Genomic DNA, 6,725 nt, shown 5'->3' on the forward strand with positions numbered 1-6,725 from the left:
GTCAGTGCTCTTCCTTTCTTCAATAAAGGTGAAAATGGAGAAAATTGAAAACAGAGAGAAGAAGAGCGATGTTGTAATTATTTTAAAAGGCATACTGGTTTAAACAAGTAAACAAAATAAGAAACATAAAGAGGCTTTAAACGAAGCGGTTAATGTTTAACTGGTCTTTTGTTAAAAAAAAATGAAGTCTAACTGCTTCGCTAAAGAAAGGTTTCTCGATTCACAGCGCAACACTAACTACGCGATTAACTTCGCAATTTTAATTGTCATAATATCAGTTTTCAAGTCAGTCACCTTCCTCGACCTCATTATTGAACTATTTAACAACATCATCTGTTGCTTTAATTAACCCAGAGAGATCAGCGAATAAAACTTTTTTCTTTTGTTTATATTTTGTTTTAGTCTTTTCTTACCGTCGAGGTGTATTTTGTTTGGCGATCTGCGCCTTGATTCCTTCTTGACTTGACTTGATTCAAAAGCCAGGAAAATTACTTTCACTTCCAAACGTCTGTTAAAAATGTACGGCTAGGAAGCGCAGCCACGGGGGGGGGGGGGGGGGGGGGGAGGGTTACTCCGGCTTGTAAATGACGGGGATGATTGAATGGAGGCAAAACTCAGGACCCAAAAAAATCCCTTTTTAAATCAAGTCACCCCAAAAATTACTTGCCAAATTTTCAAACCCAAGAAAAAATCCCGGAATCGAAAATTTCAAACCCAAAAAAATCCTTCGATCATCCCCGTCATTTTCAAGCCGGAGTACCCCCCCCCCCCCCCCCCCCTGGGAACGCAGCCCAGAGAGAATTAAACCTTAAAATGTTTACAAAAAGGTTTCCGCTTATTTTTTGTATTGGCCAAGTTCATTTTGCTTTATTAACTACGCGGCGATTCATCCTTGACTTGCAATTGACTAGATTAAAAGATCCTGCCAGTCGTGCGATGGCATAAACATCACTTAAAAAGTAGGCAGATCCTTAAACGTTAAACAGTGATGGACTGCAATCGTATTTACTAGTACTAGCAGTATTTGTCAGCTGAACATTATTGAACTTGGACGACTTACCAATACCACACGATTTTGTTTGTTGGTCACTTGATGGTGATGAAGGCAAGTCTGGCAAGTCACATCGGCAACCCGGCCCTTCCATCCATCGAACACGTGTCTGTATGTTACCGGAACAACTGCTCCAACTATACCAACTTCCCCACGCACAGGAAGTACTTGGAAGACAAAACCGAGATGTTGTTTCCATAAATAGCATCACCACGCACAACGCTAAAAAGATAGTAGGTGTCGTATCTTTGGTCATCATGTTTTGTTCTTCTTTAATCCAAGTCTCCTCGTCTTCAAAACAAAAATACGCCTTTCATATAACAAGCTTGGCGGTGTAGGGATCCTCTGACACAACTGACGTTTGCAGTATATATTTAAGTTTACCCTGTTGCACCGTACATTCACACAATGCCATAAATGGAAATTTATATAATTGCATATCAGGAGGGGAGTATTCGATGGCGTTACAAGTCAGGGCAGGTTTTTTTTTTTTCATTTTGCAACTGGTACCCTTCGCGCGATAAAGTTTTTAAAGCCTATTTGTCTAGTTCCAAAACGGCATTCCCAGTTGAAATACCTTATCTTAAGGAAGTAAAAATTAATAATACAGCAAGGCCAACAACATAAGTACGGTAGTAGTCAATACTGCTGATGCAAAGACGTCATCCCATGGAAAATTTAAGTTGTCTCTCCTTTAAAGGATTATTTTGTGCTGCTTAGCGTAAGAAACATTGACACATGACACTGTGCGTCAAGGGTCGGAACTGAAGGATTCCTGTTTTTGCCAAAGAGATGCGAAATCCCCATGCCATCTGTGGCGAGTATGTATGAATTCTTTTTATGTTCCTCTTGTCATTTCCTTGCCGGTCTGGGATAATTAAAGATAACACACAGAACGATTTTCGTGCTCCATTTTTAATGGTACCCATGTCACACGGACATGCAAGGCGTTAAGAACACTTTTTGGCTTTTCATTCACTGAATTAACTGTCTGATTGTTGGGCGTTAATTTAAATTCAAGTTATTCGTTTCACCTTTTAAAGACTATGTTATGCTGTCGCCAGTAGGCAATTTTGGCTCATTAACAAAAACAAAGCAAAATTAAAGCAATCCATCATAAATTGACGACAGTAAAGAAACGATGGATCATTTCCTGCATAAAAATGTAAAGTCCTAAACGGAGATAGAACCAGACTCTCATTTCTCGTCAGCAAAGTAAAATTAATGGAATCCTGTACTTGTATACCATACTACAAAACTGACTACATTTTGAGCATAGGATAAAAAAGCGAGGCCGAGCTTTGTTATCATCGTAAAAAACAAGTTTTGGTTGATTACATATGATAATACAGTACAATATTTCAGTGCTATTTCGTTTTGAACTTTATCACTAGCACAGACTGTTAACCCGGCTGCTAACTGAGGGCAATCGTTAATCATATCTTCGTTAATCTGCAATTGTATTGTGTTGTTAGACTGTCCACAGCCTCTCTTTCTCTCTTTCTCTCGCCGTTCTTTCCCCGCGCTCATTCGATCGAAAAAAAAAAAACCGAAAAAAAGAGGGCTGTGATCAGTCTATTTTGTTGTCTAATGTTAGACACGTTATTTAAAAAAAAACATCTACTCGATTCAAGTTACAAAGTGAGTATAAAAAATAAAAAACAACAGCTGATTTTAATCTATGTTGTGAGATGTATGTAAACATGTAAATGACATTTAATTTCACGCCTTTAAGCCCGGGCCAAACGAGGATGAGAGTTGATGAGAGTTGACTCACATGAGAGTTTTTGTCAACTCTCATCGACTATCATCAAATCGTGCCAAACGAGAACGAGAGTCTGTCAAACTTTCATTGACTTTCGTGACAATTTGAGCACGTTCAAAGTCGATGATCTTCTCGAGCGCATGAGAGTCGATGAGAGTGCATGAGAGTTCCATGCCAAACGAGATGAGAGAGTTTGAACTCTCATCAACTCTCAACTCTTTGGGCGATTTGAAGCGCGTGAGAGCAGTTTTTTGAGTTTTTAAACTTAAACGTTTTCGACTGTCATGCCCAATTAGTGTACAATTATTTACACAAGGCGTGCAACTTCGACATAGAAGCATCTGGTGCCGCGCCTCTAGAATGTAGCCGGAACAATATATTTCCCCGACTCTCTTTCATCAGAGCTCTCGGTCCTCAAAGGAATTGAACAGTCTTCGAGTTATAATCTTGCCTAATTTGAGTCCGATCAGCTCGCGCCTTTGTCCTTTCAAACTAGTTGAAATATTAAATTAGGTCGTAAATTTGCCGATTTACTAGGACAATTTATGCAACGACATATGAGTTGTAGTCAAATACTGCTGATACAGCTAATTATTCCACGAAATTCCATATAAAATGATTGTATGTAACTTAATCGCTACCATTTAAGCTCAAGGTAAAAAGTGAACTAAAAAATCGCTGAAATACCGCTTGAAGGAGATACGATAAGAAAGAACAGCTGAAATAGAATCGATGTGGAAAAGTTTTCTTCAAACTTGCACGTGTGGCTGTGTTTGCCAGTTATAAACTAATGATCTTACAATGTTTAATTTTTTTTGCTAAACTCCATCACCCGTAGTATCATAACGCTTCATTATTTCCACCTTTGACATCTCATATTTTCGGGAATGAAAGGAACATATCAGAAGGACCACCATGAAATTTCTCTGAACGAAATAATCAGCCAAACAAGTACATGTAACAAGAATAAAAGATTTCTGTTGTCTCAAAGCATATTGTCAGAAGTCGTGCTGTACAAAATGTATGGAGACCAGTCAAGAGAATTGTTATGTTCTCATTTTCATCACTCCTTGTAGTGCAGTCATGTGACGCATAAGGCCTCGTGTTTGTATTAGGGATATAAAGAGTTAAGCGCATTGGAGAAAGTACCACACACACAAGTTGTTTAAACTGTTTGTTTCCTTTGGTTTATTTTTGATTTCAAGTCAAACTTCGAAGTTATGAAATGCTAAAAGTTACAAAAATTATGCAGATTAAAGCCGACCCTGTGACACTGCAGTTTGAAGCACATCCGCAAAAACTTCATGTATGTAAAAAAAATACGGTATGTTTTCTATACGTTATTCGATTGCTATATATGCCAAAACACGTTATGTCCCACTTTTGCAATTGATACCATAGTCTTACCATATGCCCAGTATCATTTGCGTGTTTTTCTAAGTATGTCTACGTTTATTTGTCCAAATGGGAATCTGTTAGCTTCTGTTGGCAGTACCAGTTCGAAAATGCAACCCGTAAAAGGTGTATCAAGCAAAGAGTACAGCATGAGTAGATATAAAACATTGTTGAGTAGGAGCATATTTCGTCTTTCCTTCAATAGACTATGCTAAGACTTATTGACATTGACAATCTGCTTTCATACAAGTTACAAGCACGTCATACCAGAAAGAGTGCCTTGTAACATAGTGCACCCTTTAATGGAGATTAAGGATGGCTGGCCAGTCTTTAATTAGCCCATGATAATGGTTGTTTCGGACAGCCATGTACTCGTTTTTATTTTATTTCTTCTAATTATTGTTCTTATTATTTAATTTTGGGTACAACTGATAAAGTTGCTGTTGTTGAGATTACATTTACATGGCATGCTAAGCTTACATAATTACATTAACATGACGTGATTTTCGTGGCGTGATGGGTAGGGCTTTCCCTTCGGTTTGGGTTTCGCAACAAATTACAAACTATGCTCCCGGCTATGCCAACTGAACGCAACTGTAATATAGATTACAATTGTCGTTATAGTGTCTAGAAACTTGTATTGCTATTCAAGCTAGGGCAAGTTATATCTATTCTTATAATTTTGATCATGGAACGTGCTCTGATTGGTTGTGTACTCGTTTTGCATGGGCCTATAACAGAGAGGTATTCCTGAGAAATTCCAGTTATTTTTTTCTTTAAAAGATTGTTTCTCTGCCAAGTGCAGGAATTGTTGTCTCATTGACAAAAACAGATTGCTTAAGCAAGCCATCATAAATATTAATTAAGTATAGTAAAGCCAGACATTGGATCATTTCTTCTGTAAAATTATTCTAAGTCGATCCTAAACGGATTCGATCGTTTTGTTGTTTCACAATTAATAGTATGGACGTATGATGGGGCATAAGGCTCCTGAGATTTCTCGAGGGCCAAATAAAGTAAATTTAATGACAAACTGTACCATTCTACACAACTACATTAACCTAGAATAAAGAAAGCGAGACCGAGCTCCCGGGGGGGGGGGTACTCCATATAACGGCCTATACGGGGAGGCTCCGCCCGAAAGGGGTACCTTTTTCAGGCTTCAGGTATATAAAGGGTAGCGATTTCACAAGTTTAGGTATATGAAAGGGTATAAAAATCCGTCATTTAGGTTTTTTAAAAGGCCTGTAATTAAAATATTTCGAACAGACCCACTTTATGGCTGTATTATTTTAATTTATTAAGCGCTTCATAAAAATGACAAGAAAACGTCCTGTTCTAAGGCTATGTCACGTCTTTTAGATATATGAAAGGGGTACCTTTTTTCAGTAAAAGGTATACGAAAGGGGTACAATTTCTGTCAAAATGGTATATAAAAGGGTAAGGGGTAAGAGCTTGGGGCGGAGCCTCCCCGTATAAAACTTTTTGAGTGCCCCCCCCCCCCCCGGGCCGAGCTTTGGACTCATCGTATAAACTATATAAATAAAAAAAAAAAAAAAAAAAATAAGTTTTGGTTATCACAATATAATAATGCAGTTAAGTGCAATATTTCAGCAATATTTCAGAATCATAATCATGAAATGATGTTTGGTATGCGCGCAGCTTATGTTTTAGGAGTAATAAGTGGGTATTCTACTTGTCTACATATTAGAAACCTTATTTAAAAAAATGCATCTGCTCGGATTAACCTTTATCCTGCATGTATAAAAAATAATTGTATGGAACACAATCGCTAGCATGCTTGTTCAAGTTACAAAGTGAACGCTGAAACGCCGCTTAAAGGAGCTATGATTAGACACAACAGCTGAAATATAATCTTTGCGGTGAGAGATATGCAATCTTTTAAAACATGCAAATGACCTTTTAATGTTACGCTTTAATTTGCCGCTTTTATCCTTCTGGGTCAGCTGTAACGCTGCTAAAAGAACTCTTACTCGATAACAATACTTACCTTTAGCGCACAGCTTTCCAAGTTGCCTTATAAAGTTAAAATTCATGCTGAATTACCTTAACTGACGGGAAGAAACATCACACTTACTAAGAGAGAGTGATTTTCAAAATTGCGCCAAAAATAAGAGTGCTTGGCGTAAAACCGCTGATAAAAGAAAACAGCGTTTCGTACGTTTGTTCTCAGTCGCACCAATGGAAAACGACAAAAAGGAATGCAAGTTTGGTAAAACAACAGTTCCCAGACAGAGCTCTTCGCAATAAAGACTTAATTCATTATTGACTGTATCTGTATGAGTGCTGGCGTAAAACCGCGATAAAAGAAAACAGCGTTTCGTACGTATGTTCTCAGTCGCATCAATGGAAAACGCCAAAACGGAATGCAAGTTTAGTAAAACAACAGTTCCCAGACAGAGCTCCCTTGCAGTAAAGTCTTAATTCAATATACTTCAGTAGAGATACATTAGCGTGACCTTTTGTGTTAACGCGGGAACGCGGCACATGCCG

The sequence above is a fragment of the Oculina patagonica genome, chromosome 1 (genome assembly GCF_052425735.1).
Source record: "Oculina patagonica isolate OP01 chromosome 1, crgOcupat, whole genome shotgun sequence".
NCBI classification, from domain to species: Eukaryota; Metazoa; Cnidaria; class Anthozoa; order Scleractinia; family Oculinidae; genus Oculina; species Oculina patagonica.